This window comes from Macaca thibetana, chromosome 5 (genome assembly GCF_024542745.1).
Source record: "Macaca thibetana thibetana isolate TM-01 chromosome 5, ASM2454274v1, whole genome shotgun sequence".
NCBI classification, from domain to species: Eukaryota; Metazoa; Chordata; class Mammalia; order Primates; family Cercopithecidae; genus Macaca; species Macaca thibetana.
In genome coordinates, this window is record NC_065582.1 from 63,538,383 (window position 1) to 63,558,565 (window position 20,183).

Below are 20,183 nucleotides of genomic sequence, written 5' to 3' on the forward strand. Positions count from 1 at the left end.
ATCTCATCAAGAAAGCAAATATTATTTTCAGATGGGAAAAGCCTGAGGAGGTTAATTAATCAGCTAGTAATTAATAGAGGTAATATTTAAATCTAAGCCTATATGAATGTAAAGTATTTTCTGATCTGTGGTTTTAAGATATTTGCTCCAGAGGAAGATTGACTTTTCTGGATCAGTCTTGACAAGGTCAGACCAAAGATATTTTAGATATGTAATTGCCACCTAAACTCTAGGCCTTAGCTCCAGAAATATATCAACATGTGTTTTCTGGGTCATGTCTGTGCCTTCAACATAGGATGTGTGTACTCTAGTTTACGGACAAAGTATTACTAAAAATTCTCTTTTAAATTGTAAGTGTTGTGACTAATATTATGTTAGAAGACCTGTGATAATGTTTGACAACATATCAAACACATAATTTACAATACATCTAGCTAATTCTGTCAACTATAAAAATTGCTCACCAAAGGAAATAAAAGTTTAGCAAATGTATTTCTATAACATTGAATTTATTATAATTAAGATTTTTAAAAGTTAATTTACTACCACTAAGTTTTGACTACATGCAGTGTACTTATCACCAAGTCCTTCTTAAACCAAATATGTACCCTGTTTTTTGGGTTGAGTATAATAGCATTATTACAGAAATAAAAAAGCCAAAAAATCTGTTTCTTTTTTTTTTTTTAGTAGACTTTATTTTTAGAGCAGTTTTAGGTTAACAGAAAATTGAGTGGAAGGTACAGAGTTTCCTATACATTCCTGGCCCCCACAAATGCATAAACTCTCCGTCGTCAACATCCTTCACCAGATCGTTATCTTTACTATTATTGACGAACCTATACTGATGAAGCATGATCACCCAAAGTTCATACTTTACATTAGGATTCACTTTTGTTGTTATACATTGTATGGATTTAGACAAATTTATAATGACATGGATTCACCATTACGGTATATGGAGTAAGTTATCTGTCCTAAACATCCTCTGTGTTCTACTTGTTCATTGATTTACTTTTATGTCAAGGTTTAACAAGACTTCGTGCTTGGACAGGTTAATTAAGTTAATCTTCTGTATATGTATCACTTCCCTCTTGAATTTGAACTTTATGAACTTCTGAGAAATAAAATTTATATTTTAGCAAGTTCCATATATCTTCACCAAAAGTATAATTTGCTGTTTAGATATGTTAAATAGATACACATATAAGTAAAAAAACTTATTTTTCCCAAGAAAACGGTTAATTGGTTAATGAAATATCTTGGTGTTATGTGAGAAAAGATATATTTACTCAAGTTATCAATGTCAATACTCTCACTTTGGGATTTTTCTAAATTACTTTTTTGATACATCTATGTGCTTAGATTTTCATAAATGTAATAAAACAATTTGAACTCATATAATGAACAACTTTTAATATCAGAAACATATTCTACAGTGAAAGATGTAATTTAGCCTGGTAAATTTACATAGCATGATTTCCAATTAAAAGTGGTTCTGTTCCTTATTTTGTGTCATAATGTGGCCCAGTTTGATGGTTAAGAGAAGATTTCAGTTGCATGATCTATTTTATCATTCTCTTTTTAATATTGTAAATAATAACCTTCAGAACAAGTACTTTATCGTACTTGTAGAAAATATCTATTCTTGAATTCCAACCCGCACCTACTAAACCAGCATGTAAAAAAATGAAACATCAGAAGCTGAATTTTAGAACAGTATCCTTGGGGACACTTACACACACTCAGTTTACTTCAATAAGCAGAATAAATGTCATCTCAGTCTCAAGTTCAGGCTATCATGCCGAAGATGAATAAGTCATGGGGAGATACTAGAATTAAGTGGCATTCTAACTGATGCAGCCAGCATATATGCATATATGTACATATATGTACAGTTTCCTATGGAACACATACACATATTAGGAGGTATGTAGCGCGACTTAAAATAGGGAAGGTCATGAGAATCTTCCTAGAGAAGTGGACACTGAACTGAGTTTTGGAGGATGAGTAGGAATTAGTTTTAAAAAGGTAAAAAAAAAAATAGGTATTTTAATTTAGAAAAACTGGTATAAAATAGCATAATGTATTTTGGAAACTACAACCTGTAAAATGTTCAGGCAAAAGTGGCTGAAAATAAGGTGAAATATTGGAAAGTCTATAAACCACAGAATATAACTTTATCTGACAATTTTAATGCAGCATTGAATATTTCAATAGGAAATCAGATAGAAAACCTTAACAACAACATTTAGGGTGGATTTATGCAAATTCAGAGCAATAATGAAGAAAATATAAATTTGAATCCTTTCAGGTGCAAGTTATACAAACCAAATTTGAATAGAAGCTAGTTCTCTTCCCTTATTTTCTATTATGAAAAACTATTTAAAATTTGAGATAGTTTAAGCAAATGATGGGAATATTTTACACCCTTATAATCAAACTTCGAGAAAAGAAGAAATAAGGCAGGGCTGATGTGGGAGGGAACTTAGATAATCAAATGCATTACTTCTGCTAGTCTCTACATGCAAGCTTCAGGTGGTCTTACTGCAGACCTTTTTTCCAAAGGCCGGAATCAATGTTGACAACAGAGTCTTGTCCAGTGTCTCGCTAACTTTGCCAGTTGGGGATAACTCAAGTCAGGTCAGAAAGTTAAAAAGAAAGAATCTTACATTGTTCCATGACCACTCTTCAAGCTCCTGTGATGAGTAAGGATTTAGCACACTGTGACAGCTTCAGATTGGGTCCTTTTCTCATTTCTTGTCCAATTACTGAGGCCAGGAAGACAAAGTTATGTAGGAAGATAGCAGCTCTCAAATGAACTTCAAAGTGTGAAAATAAGAGGAGAGAGAAAGAGAACATCTCCCAAAAGGGAAGTGGTTGCTGTACCCATAGTATTGATGGGAGAATAAGACTAGATCAAACACCACCACGACCAACAACAAATGCTATGGAAATCCATAAGCCTTCCCTAGCATCTGAGCAATGGCAGTAGTTGAAGTGGGGGGGAAAAAAAGCTTTAAAAGATAAAATTAATAAGACATGAAAGATAATATGATATGAGAGGTGTTTGGGAAATGCAGTTAAAATAATAACCTGTACTTCTGGCTTTGGGAAACAGGTTAATGTTAATGCCCTGTAGAGTACTGAAATAAGGGTACAAAACCATATCTAGGCAAGAATTGGAGCATTGCAATTCTATATATCTATATATATATATAGATAGATATGAGTAATGCTTGCACATATAAAATAGAAGACATATATAAATATGTTCTTATTGTCTTCTATAAAGAGAAAAAATATTTTTCTAGGTGGGCCTATATTATTTTTTACTACTTTACCACATGAAAGTAGATTTTGTTTTCTGCTTATCTCATTCTAGCTTGAGGATAAAAAAGAATATATGTAACGTACCTATCATGGACTCTAACATAGAAGGAGTGCTCAAAAAGTGAACTATTGAATCATTAGTCATGTGTATAGTAGAAAACAACACAAAGGAGAAAGTACCATGCTTTGCTTTCTATTTCAGGAGGTTCGTTTATGTATTTGCTTTTCTTGAAGGATGAAAATATTTTAAATACAATGAAAACCTTGAACAAAGGTCGGAAATGGTAAATAGTAGTGAAAACATAAGACTTAGGCTGGGAACCTTTTCTGTAAATGGTCAAATAGTAAAAAGTTCAGGCTTTGAGCTCCATATCATCTCTATCACCACTATTCCACTCTGCTTTGTAGAGGAACAGCAGCTACAAATGATACATACATGAAGGAATGTTTGCTGTGCTCCTGAAAACTTTTATTTGTAAGTATAGGAAGTGGAGAGCAGTATTTCCTCAGTGTGCAGTATTTTCTCCACATCTGATACACGATAAGGATGGCATGTGATCTTATATTTCACGTAGATTTACAAAGACACTTGGAATCAAGCAAATGGCCAGAGCTTTAGTACATGGTGTTATTTAAAAATTGTAAACATCACATAGCATCCTCATCTGATGTACTGAGAATGTGATAAATATTTTTAAGCCCTACAATATAGCTGTTCAAAAGTACAGGTGTTTGCATTATAGTATCTAGTTTAAAAATAGGAGAACATAAGTATTTTAAATGTTAATAATGGAAGGTAATATATAAGATCTCTTGTCAAAGATAAAGGCCAACTTCTGTCTACTTTTTCTATATTCATTCTGAAGAGAATGAAAACCATGAAGTTTTAACATTCATAAGCCATTAATCTGATAGTTACTCTAAACCTAGATTTTTATTACTTAGGTTGTGCCATCTAAGGTTTATTTTAGTAAGAGTATAACGCAAGACTCTTTTAACTGATGTTCAATCTGAATTGCCATTATGCATCCCAGAATTGTCAAGAATTTTGGGTGGAAATCACCCTCAGTGATTTACTTCAGGGAAATACTAAATCGCATCTATAACATTAACATCACATACTGTGTTAAATGCTTTGCTTCACTAGTAATCTTTAAAGCATATATAGAAAAATTAGTTATTACAAGTCATATTTATTTAAAGCCTATATGAAATACCTATACTTGCAAAGCTTCAGTAGATAACCAGAAACAGAATGAACCTATCCTGCTGAACTAAAATGAAAATGAACACTGCAACAGCAGTTTTCAGTTGTGCTATTGGCCTCAGAATCCTTTCAGCAGCTGGAACATGGAATAATGTTCAGCATTTGGAACATTTAATAATATAATTAGCTCATTTTTTCTCTTTATCTCTTTCTTTGTTTCCCTATTTTCTTTCTTCCCTCCCTTCCTTTTTCTTTCCTTCTTTTTATTTCCTTTTCCTTTTCTTTTCTACATTCAGAGGCTACACAATCCATCAGAGATTGACAGACATACACCGGGCCTTCTGTGCAAGTTTTTGATTTGGATTGCTAATTTGAAGACCTGAGTAAATCCCTTGGCAACATGTACTTCAGTTCCTCATCTCCACATAAGACTAGTAATTTATGTCCAGTCTTCACTAAAGAATGCTTAGAGGAAACAATAAGAATAACATAAGGAAAATATTGTACACTGTAAAAAAGAAAAGTTTCAAAGACTATTACCATCACTATTTCCAGGTTCCTCGTGACTTTTTCTGTAAGATAATCTCCTAATGGAATGCCACTCTCTATTCCCTGCTATCTTTTCACAGTGTTCATTTGCATACAAAATCATTATATTAAAACAGATAAAAGCATAAACTATGAAGCAAGACATCATAACTGATTTCATCAGATGATATCATTAGCAGTGGAACACCTGTATTGCTTTGTTTGCTAGGGAGACCCTGTAACCGAGGAAATGTCTGTCTTCTGCTCTGGGAAGCTGGTGTCTCTAATAAATCATGTTCTTTGCTTGTATTAAGGAAATTTATATTGTCTGTCTCTGTCTGCTGGTATCATTCCTAAATGTCTCATTAAATACCTCTCAGAAAGCCCATGCATTACACTATTATCAAGCATTAGCTTTCATACCAATTTTTGGATCATGTGCTTATCATTCATTTTAGAAAAATAGAATATGGCTTTGTGATAATGGGAGAGTATGCAGCCAAATTGTGATAGAAAATGAGAGAGTCATTAAATTTAGACTGTAGGAAAATTTCTAGAGGTAACGAAATGTGTTTGAGGACAGGTGTGGTGGCTCACACGTGTAATCCCAACACTTTGAAAGGCCAAAGTGGGATTGTTAAGGCCAGGAGTTTGAGACCAGCCTAAGCAACATAGTGGTACTCCATCTCCACAAAAAATTGAAAACTAGCCAGGCATGGTAGCACGCGCTATAGTTCCAGCTGCTTAGGAGGTTGACGAGAGGATCAGTTGAGCTGAGGATGTCCAGCGTGCAGTGAGTCACCATGACCATGCCACTGCACTCTAGCCTGGGCAACAGAGCGAGACCCTATCTCTCAAAAAAAAAAAAAAAAAAAAAAGCAAAAACAAAAACAAAACAAAACAAACGAACAAAAACCAAGTATTTCCACACTTACATTTTCATTCCAACAAGTAAAGAGTTTGAAGTCCCCCTTCCATTCTCACAGAAAGAGAATAAGTTAAATAAACTAAGAAACAAAATTACTCTTAGAATAATCATGAAATTGAAGTCATCGTGCAAACTGCTTCCCAGAAAACTGAAGAAAGGGGCAGAATTGCAGAGAATCATAGCTTACTGAGAGCAGAAGCAAGTCCTGAAGCCAGGGTCAGTAGGAACACCAAACTGATGAATTTCCGGCAGTTCAGCCTTAGTTTGAGAGCTAAAATCTACAGGGGAGAGGCATATCTTAGTTTTCTCCCCAACCCCATGCTTTCAAGAGTTTTACCTCTAGGAGCCCCACCAGGTCTTTACTGTGAAAGTCTAAGGTAAATTTACTTATATTTCTGACAGTAAGAGGTGAAAAGCAGCTCTTTTAAAATAAGCCCAGAGCTCTCTATGCTATGCTCTCCATTCCATTCTTCTGTTCTCTGTAAAGGTCAGCCCACAAAAGGAACTGTTTAGCAAACCCTTGTATGAGATGGGAAAGGGCAAATAGCCAGCTGTAGCCCCTCTACACTTAACACAAGGAGATAAAAACGAAAGGGCCAGAAACGCTTTTGAAGGTCACGGCTCAAAGACCCTGGTCCTCCAAAATAACGAGCAAGCAGGAAAACAAATAGAGCTTTAATCATAAGAGCACTTTTTGTACTTACCTTGCTACCACAAGATGTCTCCAGGATGACAAGAGTGTATTCCAACTGAGAGTGCTGTGTAGCACAGACTCCATTTAAGAAAAGATTCCCAGGGAAACCCAGAGATGACAGCGGTGAAAAATACAAGGAACCAGGGAAACTGAAGTCTCTAACACCTACAGATACAGGAAATATTTAACAGAGCCTAACCCCTAGCTGCCAGTTACGGACTGAATTGTGTCACTCCCAATGTGACTGTGTTTGGTGAAATGGCCTATGTAGGTTATTAACGTTAAATGAGGACACAAAGCTGGACCCCTATTCCAATATGACTGGTGCCCCTATATGAAGAGGAGGAGACTCCCGGGATGTGCACTCAGAGAGGAAGGACCACATAAGGACTCAGTGAGAAGGTAGCTATCTGCAAGACAAAAAGGGAGGTCTCTGAAGAAACCAAACTTGTCAACACCTTGATCTTGGATGTCTAGTCTCTACTATTCCAAGAAAAATCGTTGTTTTCTGTTGCTGAAGCTACTCAGTCTACAGCATATTGTTATGGGGTCCCCAGCAGATTAATATACAAGATAAACATAAAAATTGCACACCAAATGCCTATTCATGTCAGTTTGTACTACCTGATACATCATGTTTAGCTTTGGACAAAACATAACTAGTCATGGTTAAAAAAAATAGGAAAAAAGACATAATGTGAAGAGACAAAGAAAGCATTTTAAACATACTCAAATATGGTAGATAATTTTGGCGTCATCATATAGGGTATTTAAGATAACAATAATTAACATGCTCAGGGCTCTTATGGGGAAAAAGTGCATAAACACCAAGAACAGATGGGTAATCCATGAACAGACATTGAAACTAAGATAGAATCAAAAAGAATTGCTAAAAATGAAAAACACTTGTAACAGAAGTGAAGAATGCCTTTGATGGGCTCACTACTGAACTGGACTAAGTCTAGAAAAGGATAAGTGAGCTTAAAAGTATGTTAATAAAAACCTTCCAAGACAAAATTCAAAGAGAAAAAAATATAAAAGAGCAAATAGTCAAAACCTGTGGGGTGATTACAAAAGGTGCATCATATACATAGTAACAGTATCAGATGAAAAAAGAAAAAAAATGCAGAAAAAATACTGAAGTAATAATGACTGAGTATTTTCTAAAATTAACGACAGCCAGACCAAGGAAACCCAGAAAGAAACAAGCATGATAAATTTCAAAAAGCAGCTCCTAGGCATATCATATCCCAACTGAAAAAAAAAAAAAAAAAAAAAAAAAAAAAAAGGAAAAGACAAAATATTACCTATAGAGAAAGAAGATAAGAATCACATGGGATTTCTGCTTACAAATTGTGCAATTGAAAAGGAAGTGGAATGAAATATTTAAAGTATTAAAAGGAAAAATTCAACCTAGAAGTTTGTATTCAGAAAATTTATCTTTCAGAATTGAAGAAACAATAAAGACTTTCTCAGACAGAAACTTAAGGAACATATTGTTAGTAGACTTGAATTGTAAGAAATGTTAAAATAAGTTTTTCAGAGAGAAGATGATATAGTTTGGATATTTGTCCCCACCCAAATATCATGTCGAATTAGAATCCTAAATGCTTAAGGTGGGGAATATAATGACCCAAACACCTCCCTGGTGTTTGAAGAGGAGAGATCCTGGTTGGAGGTGTTTGGGTGTTAGTGACAGATCCCTCAGGGCTTGGTGCTGTCTTCATGATAGTGAGTAAGTTTTTGTGAAATCTATTCATTTACAAGGTGTGGCACCTCTGCCTCCTCTCTCTCTCATTCTTGCTTCTGTTCTTGCCATGTGATATGCCTGCTACCCCTTTGCCTTCCACCATGACTGGAAGCTTCCTGAGGCCTCCCCAAAAGCAAATGACATTATGCTTCCTGTACATCCTGCAAAGCTATAAGCCAATTAAACCTATTTTCTTATACATTACCCAGTCTCAGGTATTTTTTATAACAATGCAAGAATGAACTAATATAGGAAGAAAATAATAGAGGTCAGAAACTTGGTTCTACATAAAGAAAGAAACAACATTTAAAAATAAATAAATAAAGATGAAATAAAACCTTTTATTTTTCTTATTTTGTATTGAGTTAATAGATCACAGTCCAAAATAATAACAGTTGCAGTGTATTTAGTAAAATGAATACCAACAATATTATTAGGAATAAGAGAGAAGAAATGAGACTACCTTGGTATATGGTTCCTGCACTATTTGTGAAGTTGTATAGTATTGTTTGAAATTAGTTGTAGAAGTATACTACAAATTCTAGAACAAACACTTACAATTTTAAAAAGTGTAATTGATGCAAAAAGAGGAGATACAATGTAATGATATAAAGCCAGAGAAGATAGACAAAGAGGGGAAGATTCCTTTTTAAGAATGAAGGCAATAAAGTGAAAACAATAACAAATATGTTAGGTATCAATACACCTATATCAATAAATACTTTAAATGTCATTATCCATTTAAAGTGATTATTTATATACACCATAAAAATGCCAATCTAAATATACCAACAAAATACAGAGACCAACAGGATAATTACTTTTAAAAACACAACCATAGGATGTCTATAAGAAATTCACTTTAAACATAGACACAGATTTAAAATAAATGAATGGAAAAAATATTTGATATGCTATTACAAATCAAAAGAAAGCTAGAGAAACTGTATTAATCTCAGACAAAGGTGACTTCAGAGCAAAAACATTTATAAGGGATTAGAAAAGCATTACATAATGATAAGTGGGTTCTCCAAAAATCCATTAAAATTCTTAATGTGTATGCATGTAACAACAAAGCATCAAAATATATGAGGCAAAAGTGATCTAACTACTAAGAGAAAGACAGAAATCCATTATTACAGTTGGAGACTTCAACATAACTCTATCAATAATTGACAAGAATCAGTAAGGACATAGTTTAACTGAACAACGTTATACATCGACTGGATCTAATTAACATCTACAGAATACTTCTTTGAACAGCAGCAAAATACACATTGTTCTCATATGGAATATTCACTAAGACAGACCACATTCTGAGCTAACAAATTTAAAAGAAAAGAAATCATGCAAAGTATGTCCTCAGACCATAATAAAATTAAACTGGAAACGGATAACAGACAGATTGCTGGAAAACTTCAAAATACTTAGTGATTAAATACCACATTTATAAATAATATGTGGATCAAGAATGAAGTCTCAAAATAAATTAAAAATATTTTAACTGAACGAACGAACACAAAATGCAACTTATAATAACTTATGAGATGAAGCAAATGCAATGCTAGTTAGAAATTTAAATAACTAACTACATATATTGGAAAAGAAGAAAGATCTAAAATCAATGGCCTAAATGCTCCTTTTAGGAAACTAAGGAAATAAAATCAATGTAAATTTAGGCAGAATTAAATAAATAAAAATTAGAGCAGACATTAATGAAAATGAAAATAGAAAACTAATAGAGAAAATCAATAAAGCCAAGAGATTGTTCTTTGAGATGATCAGTAAGATTAGTAAATTTCTAGCAAGGTTAACCAAGATAAAAAGAGAAGGAGAAAAGATATAAATAACTAATATCAGGAATAGAGAAGGAACTTCATTACTGATCTCATAAACATTAAAAGAATAATAAAGAAACAAAGTACCCTATGTCCACAAATCATTTAACTTATGTAAAAATGACCAATTTTTACAAGAACAATGTCTTAAAATTTAAACAAGGAGAAATAGACTACTTTAATATTACAATATCTATTTAAAAAAATAATCAAATAATAATCTTCCAAAGCAGAAAGCATCAGAGTCAGATGGCTTCACCTGCAAATTCTGACAAACATTTAAGAAAGAAATTATACAAATTCTACACACTCAGTTCCAGAAAATAGAAACAAAGAGAATACTTCCTAACTCATTTTATGACACCAGCATTAAATTAATACACAAATTATAAAAAGTACAAGAAACACTACAAGTAAATATCTCTTATGAACATACATGCATAAATCTTTGACAAAATTAATATTTTGTCATTAATTGAATTACAAGTATAGTCAAGTGTGATTTGTCCCAGAAATTTTCAAAAAAACCTGGTTCAACATTTAAAAATCAGTTAATGTAATCTATCATGTCAACAGGATGAAGAATCAATTATACAACATCAATACATGCAGAAAAAGAATCATTTGACAAATCCAACATCCATTTATGATCAAAGCTCCCAGCAACTTTGAGAGGCCAAGGCCAGCAGATCACGAGGTCAGGAGATCGAGACCCTCCTGGTCAACATGGTGAAACCCCGTCTCTACTGAAAATGCAAAAATTAGCCTAGTGTGGTGGTGCATGCCTGCAGTCCCAGCTACCCAGAAGGGTGAGGCAGGAGAATCGCTTGAATTTGGGAGGTGGAGGCTACAGCAGTGAGCCGAGATCATGCCAGTGCACTCCAGCCAGGGCGACAGAGTGAGACACTGTCTCAAAAAAAAAAAAAAAAAAAAAAAAAAAAAAAAAAAAAAGAACTTCCTTAAATTGATAAAGATCATCTACAAAAAAACCCTACAACTAGCATTATAACTAATGGCGAGGAAAAAATGATGCTTTCCCTCTAAGACTGAGAAAAAGACAAAGGCATTTTCTCTCATGCTCTTATTGAATATTGTGCTGGAGGTCCTACTTAAAGCAATAAGGCATAAAAAGGAATAAAAATACGCAGATTGGAAAAGAAGAACTAAAACTATTTTTATTCACAAGTGGCATGATTGTTTTTACAAAAATTCCCAAATAATTGACCATAAAACTCCTATAACTAGTCAATTGTTATAACAAAGTGCCAGGATACAAGATGAATATACATGGATGCTTATTGCCTTCATATATACTACCAAATAAACAATTGATATTTGAGGTTAAAAACGCAATGCAGTTAATACTAACATGCAAAACAATTTGCGTGTTATCATGCAAATTGTTAGTAGATACTAATTTAATAAAGACGTACAAGATCTATATAAGAAAAAATACAAAAGTCTGTTGAAAGAAATCAAAGAATCTACATAAATGGAGAGATAGTCCATGTTCATGGACAGGAACACTCCTTTTTAAGATGTCATTTCCTCCAACTTGATCTATAGAGTCAACACTATCCCAGTAAAAATTTAAGCAGGTAATTTTGCGGATATGGAAAAATGTATTCTAAAGCTTATATTAAAAAACGAAAGACCCAGAATAGCCAACACAATCCTGAAGAACAAAGCTCAATGTCTAATTAGTCTAGAAATGTCATTTAATGAATTATAATTATTACTTCTAACAGTCACAGGAGAAGAGCAGCAGGGTATGGAATGGAAAGGACATTACTGAATGCCCTGTGCTGCATGATATGGCTCCTCAAATAAATCTCTGGCCCTTCCATTAAATAAAATAAAATAAATTGTTATGAGTGAATAAATAGACACAGAAAAAAATACAAAAATGTAAAATATAAGACAAAATCTAAGTGATCTTGAAACTGGCAATGAGTTTCAGGCATATAACACCAAAAGCATGATCTGTGAGAGAAAATAATAAGTTGGATTTTATTAGGATTTAAAACATCTGATCTTAAAAGACTCCATTAAGAAAATGAAAAGACAAGGCTCAAGCTGGGGGAAAATATTTGCAAAACAAATATCTAATAGAGGACTTATATCCAAATATACAAATAATTCATAAGACTTAATAAGAAAACAAACAATCCAATTTTAAAATAGTCAAAATATCTGAACATAAATCTCACCAGAGAAGATACAGAGACATAAAATAATCACATGAAAAGGTGCTCAATATTAGAGAACGGAAAAATTCAAACAACAGTGTGATACCACTAGGCACATTTTGAAATGAAAACCCCGTTGCAACTCTTAAATTATTCCTGGTGGAAATAAAATTGCTCTAGTAACTTTGTGAGACATTTTGACAAGTGTTTACAAGGCTAAAATCTACTTTTGCCAAATAATCCAACAATCTTGTTTTGGGTATTCACCCAAATGAGTTGAATATTTATGTCCACTCAAAACCTTGCACGTTAGTATTTATAGAAACTTTATTCATAATGCCCAAAAATTGGAATCTACCAAGATGTCTTTAAATAGTCAAATAGAAAAACAAACTCTGATGCATCCATATAATAAAATATTATTCAGTGCTAAAAAGAAATAAGCTACTAATCCACAAAAAGACATGGACAAAATTTAAGTGTATTTATTAGTGAAAGAAGTCAGTAATGAGTGTACACTCTATTACTCCAACTAGATGATGTTCTGGGAAAAAAAAATCTATAGAGAAAATAAAAAGATGAGCAGTTTCCAGGGTTCAAGGGTAGTAAAGAAACGGGTGAACAGGTCAAACTATTCTGTCTGATACCATATGGTAGATAAATAACATTATGCATTGGTCAAAATTCATAGAACTGTACAACAGTAAGAGAAAACCTTGATATATACTATGGACTCTAGCTAATAATAAGTTATCAGTATTGGTTCATCAATTGCAACACATATGCTCCACTAATGGAAAGTGTTAATAATAGAGGAAACTGTCAGGGAGTGAGGGGAGAGTGAAAAGTGGGAAAGTATATACAAATTTTCTGTACTATCTGTCCTGTAAATCTAAAATTGCACTAACTGTAAATCTAAAATTGCACTAACTAAATTTATTAAATTTAAAATAAAGAAAGCATTGAAGGCAGGAGGGCTAAAAGGACCTAGCGCATCCAAAGTTTAGAGTGAAGAAACAGGTTCCCAGAAGAGCAGGACCAAACATAGGGCAGAGGTAAGTAAGAATTCAGAGATCCTCAAAGAGAAATATACCTTCCTCAAGAGGAGTGATTACAAATAAATACAACATCTACGTTTCATATATATCAGCTCATTTAATTCTCCCAACAATCCTCTGACATAGTATATTTCTGATTTCTTAGTTGATTAATCTAAGTTTAATACCAGTTTACTTAATCAACTGAAAAATAGTAGTGAAGAAAGAACTTATAGCTATGTCCTGGGACCTAGCAACTGAATAGAAATGAAGACAATAATCTAAGTAGATGAAAATGGGTTATTTTCTACTAAGAAGTATATGCATATGTTTATGTATGTGTATGTATATGTGCATGTATATGTACACGTGTATGTGAATCTGTATGTGTGGATATATTGCACATAATTTTTTTTTTTTTCCTACAGGAGGACAAGCAATAATTCTGGCTCTTTCTGGAAGCAGATTCCTTGATTGACTCTTATTTATGTATTTATTTATTTACTTTCTTATTTCTGAAGAGAATGATGTCCCTGAGTGGGCCTGGAGGTTCCTAAATAAAAAGAGTTTGGATAAAGTTAAAATAGTTTGTGTGAAAAAGTGTCAGGAATAATGTATTTTAAGTCAGGAATCCTGGGGGTAAATGCAGAGCATAATTGAGTAAGGCAGGTATGTGTGAATAAAAGATTCTGGGTGTGGTCCAGAGTAGAGCAAACCGACAGTGAGTAGAAGATCAGGATCAAGAATTCAGCAGTTTCAGAGATCTTTATCAAGTGTGACTCCTTCCCCTACAACACACACTAGAATGCCAGTAGAATTTAGAGACAGAGTGGGGCCCTGGAGCAAACTGCAGAACATGGTGTAGAAGCTGAGGATACTTTATTCTGACATAAAAGTAATGGTTATTCACCAATGATAAAGGAACCAAGAATCATCCATGTGGTGTACTCCTGAATTCCAAATTTACTGAAAGTGTTTTAGTTTTATCTGCTTTAAGAGATCAACAGAAATATTTCCTTCAGTGATCTTTAAACAAACTCAATGGTTTCATTCACCTTTTACAAACAGCATTTAATAAACATCCCTGAGAAAACTCACACATAGAGAGTGAGTTTAAAGGTTTCAGTCATGTCCATTTATAACCATGACAATATTTTTATCTGTCTTTTCTGTACCTTGCATAATACATTGAGAATGTAAACCTAATAGGGAAATCAATTGTCGTTTTGTTCACTCCTTTATTCATAATATCTAAAGAGTATGTGTTACAGAGATGATGTAAAATAAATATCCATTAAATGATGTTATGTTTTATGTTGCTTCTCTACTCTTGAGTAAATATTCCAAACAAACACAATCTATTAGCAACGTTGCTTTTTCCCTCATTGAAGTCCTAATTTCTCATGCAGTGACTAGAAATCCAAACCATATCTTTTTAGCTCTTATAAATTGAAAAGGTCCAAATCAAAATGGAGTTGACATATTTGCTAACAAATCACAAGGCAGGGTGGAATTAATCACAATCCCTCCAAAGCTGTATCATTTTACACTTTAGCACATATTCAAACATACTTTTGCTGAGAAGAGTCAAAAGAGAAATTACTTAAAAAATCAGAGATCAGGATTTTATAACCCAAAACACAATGAAACACATGTGCTGGCTAAAAGTTTCCATTTTGTCTCCTCACTTTGACTGCTACCATCACACTGAATATGATAGAGTAAATTAGATACATCAGTATTTTGCTTGGTAATTAACTAATGGTGTCTCTAATTTTGATAATATCACCTTGAGAGGAAAATGGTTGCAAACACAAAGTGTCAAGTGTGAAAGTCATGTTCTTTTGCCTATTTTTGAAATTGTTGTTAAGTCATAATTCAGTTGAAGATTGGCGAGGTAATACCAGATGGTGGAGAAGCCAGAGGAGCTTCATAGTGATAATAGACTTCACCAACAATTATTCCCTAAGTACTAAAAATACTTTACACTTGTGCCATGCTTTCTAGTTTCCAATGTCCTTTAGCATTTGATCCTTGTAACTCAGTAAGTGCAGCAGAGCACATTTTATCAACCAATATAACAAATGCAGAAATGTAGACTCAATGAAGTTAACTGATGGGCCCAATATCACAGTGAAAAGTGGCAAAGCCAGAGTCAGAACCCACCTCTTTGACTTCAATGAATAAGAATATTTATAGCTGAATTTCATTTCTCTGGAATTCTGTATTATTATTTTATGTAAAATATTCTTATTTAAGATATATACCCTGATTACAATCTCAAGCAGGAGGCACTGAAATAGCCATGAACACTTGGAATGATAATAAAACTAACAAAAAAACAAGATTAACATTTATTAATGCTAGGCATAATACTAGGCATTTTATGTGATTATGTTATGTAATTTTCTCAACATTATCATCAGGCAGATGCTATTTGATAGATAAAGACACTTAGGTTCAAAGACCTTAAATTCTTTAAGGAAGGTCATAAAGCTTCTTTCAAGGTCAACCTTGGACTTGAATTTGGACCAGAGCCTAGGCCTTAGCCACCAGGTAGTTCTATCTCCTGAATCTGACTTTTCACTACATCACTGATCCTCTTTGTGATAATTTCATATCTATGAGTATGATTATAAACCCTACTTGCTGAGAAGAACATTAAGTTTTGAATAAGAAAATGAATATAAAATTTATTTACAACCTGTAAATATAGAAAAGTCAGTGATTATTAGTTAAAATTCATTTCTTGTGGTCTTTTCCATTAATGCTTTTTTTCTTTTCTCTTTTTCTCTCTCCTTTTTAGTCTCTAGTTGGTTTCTTTATCATACTAGTAACTGTAAGTGATGTAATTGGGTTTCATGAATTCCCATGCATTTTCCTCTTCCATGACCACAGTTCCCATCAGGTATCTTGTGTGTGGCTGATCACTGAAGAATAAGTGAGTTGTGAATTTATGAATGTAAATCCATCATCGCCAATTGAAAGAAATTTAGTGGTGTATGCTGTATTGGCAGTGGGCTGTTAACATTATATTTATGTATGAAGGATAGATATTATTCAATGTTTTATATTTTTCTATCAAGTTTTTCTTTAATAACTCTGAAACTTTAGTACTTGAGCATTGTACTCTGTGAAATGTGAAAATCTCCATCAGTGTTTTTTTCCCACAAATTTGTTAGAATAACCTACACATTCAAGTTAAATATGGTTAGCTGTCATCAGCTTCTAATTGTGGAACTGTAGTCTTCAGTAAAATTGGACAGTGGAACAAATCACATAAGGCATTTTACTCTTTTTTTTCCATTTTGGCTCTGAATCTATGTTGACAGGTTGACTTACATTACTTTTATGCTCTCAGAAAAATGTAGCCCTATTTGCATTTGTTGCTATTTTCTTTTTTTCTTGCTAAAATTCAGAGGTTTACCTAGAAATAAAATGAAGACATCATAAAATGGCTCTTTTTCATAAAAATGTTAACAACTATCATTGAGGGCTAAAACAAGTGACCTGGCAAAACCCAATCAACATATAACTAAACATGTTATCTTTTTGTCATCATGCATTAATTTATTTCCTTTTCTGTTTTTTTCCTGCAAGTTTAGTATTTGCTACCTTGTGGCAACACATATGTTGATTATCAGCTAATTTACGCCTCATGTTGCATATAGAATTTAGTGGCTGCCAATAATTATTATGGTAGCCAAACTAGAGATTTTTCACTTCTCTTCTAAAAACTGATCATGGGTTCTTTAAAGCAATCTGGTTTTGTTTTATGAATTTTCTGCAAGAAAAATAAAAAAGAAACTCAGAACTGTGATTTTTGCCATTATTCATGAAAAATTATATGATGAAAAGAAAGTAGGATTTTTAAAAATTTGGCTTTAGCATTAGAAAATGTGCACAGAGAAGAGGATGGTAGAGTCCCAAGATCTCATCTTTACATCACATTTTAAATAGGCAATGGTTCAATACTTGGCTGATGGGAATCTTATAGACTGAAACTCCTCTGGATTTCTTATTCAGACTGTTTACTTATAGGTGAAATTAATAATTTCAAGTTTATTTAAAATTTGAAAACCTATGAAGAGCTCATGGAAGCTTGTCAGTTTACTTGAACACATCACTATTTCAAACATGCAGTAAAAAATAAAATAGTATTCAGATATTCAATAACATAAAAAGACATTTTCAAAGTAATGGACATTTATTTCTGAAAATCAGTTTGACTTATGCCTGCTTTCATGCACATTCAGCATAGGTTTCTTTAATAGCTATAAGTTTGCTCATTTGTTGAGGTACAGTGGGTTCTTCCCCCCTCTGGATTACACAGGAGTAATTTTCTGCTTATATTGGGGAAAAGATGATAAAGGATCTTAGGTGTATATGAAATATTTTTTGTTAAAATAAGTTTTATTTGAACTATTTCTGGTCACATAACAATTTTATATTATCTTCTCTTATTGCTGAAGTTTCAAAATTACATATCCTTTAGCTCTTTGTTTTTTGTTTTTTGTTTTTTCTAATTAGACTCTATTTCCTCCATATTTTCATTTTTTCTTTCCTTTTCATTTTTGACCTTCTTTTAAGGCAACCTATACTTGCAATGTAGACAAAGCTTTAGCATTATGCAAACAGGGAGTCAGCAACTTTCAAGATATTTGTATTATTTTATACCATGTACACTAAATATTTGTAAAGTTTTTATTCATTCATTTATTTATTTTTATTTTGAGACAGAGTCTTGCTCTGTTGTGCAGGCTAGAGTACAGTGGCATGATCTTGTCTCATTACAACCTCCACCTCCCGGGTTCAAGTGATTCTCCTGCCTCAGTCTCTAGAGTAGCTGGGATTATAGGCGTGCATCACCACACTAAACTAATTTTTGTATTTTTTAATAGAGCCAGGGTTTTGCTATGTTGGCCAGGCTGGTCTTGAACTCCTGGCCTCAAGAGATCCGCCTGCCTTGGGTTCCCAAAGTGATGAGATTACAGGTGTAAGCCACCATGCCTGGCCAATATTTGTAAAGATTTTTCTCCACTATTAATAACATTTGAATACTCTGTTAGGTTGAACATAAGTTAAGCTGTTGTAACAAGGAGATTCTAGAATACTGTGCTCACATATGACAGAAAGATATTTCACTCTAATATAATAGTCTAAATTGAGCAAGCCTGTCTGAGGGAACAATTGTGCCATCTTCACTACCAGATTTCCAGTGTTGCTTTGGGCCTTGCCATTCTTCAAGCAGTGGGAAGGGAAAAGAGCAATCCAGTGAGAACAGCTTTGTTTTTAAACTGGTAACACATTGAAGTTGCTCACAACATTTTTTCCTGACATTATCAGCCTAAACATACACACAAAGGCCACATCTGCCTACAAGTCAGATTAGAAAATACAGCCCCTCATTGGATCAACATATGCCCAGCAAAAATTCAAGAGTTTCACTACAGAGAGGAAAACGAAGAGAATGAGTACAAAGAAACAGTTAGCAGTCTTCACCCACTGATGACTGTTGGGTTTCTTCAGAGTTTAATAAAATGACCACTTACTTGTTTATAACACTCCAATACTCAAAGTGCTACCATCTAATGTGTATAAAGAATATTTGTAAATTACAGACATGATTCTTTACAATTGTTTCCACAGTGAGAAAGAGGAATGAAAGCTCATTTTTGTTTCCTTCTTTCTCTGTCTTTTATTTCTGTTATGCTTTACCTTCTTAAAATATAAGCAGTCTGGTATTCTCAAAAGTGCTAATGGTATTGCCGCATACATTTTAATCTATTTCCCAGTGAACCAGCATTAAATTCACAGGCAGCCTGGAAAGAATTAAGGCCTACTAGTTTTAGTTTATTTCTGAACACAGATTTACTAGAGAAGCTATAAGAACTGTTATCAAAATATCATTTGGAGAAATGTAGTATTTTATATGGTTTTATTAATATTTTAAATTCTATTACATTATTTATAATTATGTTTGAGCAGAGATAAATGACAAATTTAAAACTGATCTATAGGTAAAACAAAAATTGTCAAAGACAAACTATAACTATTGGCTAATTTTTCAACAAAAGAAGATAAAATTCATATTTACAAAACCATAAAAAACTTCACTTCTTTTTAGAGTATAAGCATCTCTTCAATGTTTGTTCATAATTATATTCCAATTACATGCTATAAGTTTTCCAAATGTACCAATGTTTCAAATGTGAATATTTGCAATATTTTATTATATATATCCACCACTATACTCACTTGCCATTTTTGTTCACCTCGTTTCTTTTATTATTATTATTTTTATTTATTTTGGGGGTGGGGGACAGAGTTTTGCTCTGGTTGCCCAGGCTGGAGTGCAATGGCTTGGTCTTGGCTCACTGTAAACTCCACATCCTGGGTTCAAGCGATTCTCCTGTCTCAGCCTCCCAAGTATCTGGGATTACAGGCACCCGCCTCCATGCCTGGCTAATTTTTGTATTTTTAGTAGAGATGGGATTTCACCATGTTGGTCAGACTGGTTTCCAACACCTGACCTCAGGTGATCCACCCACCTCAGCCTCCCAAAATACTGGGATTACAGGCATGAGCCACCACACCCAGCCCACTTCATTGTTTTTTAAACTATAACTCATGCTAGAATTCACCAAAGAAAGCAGCTGCATAAAGTTGTCAATGATATTTA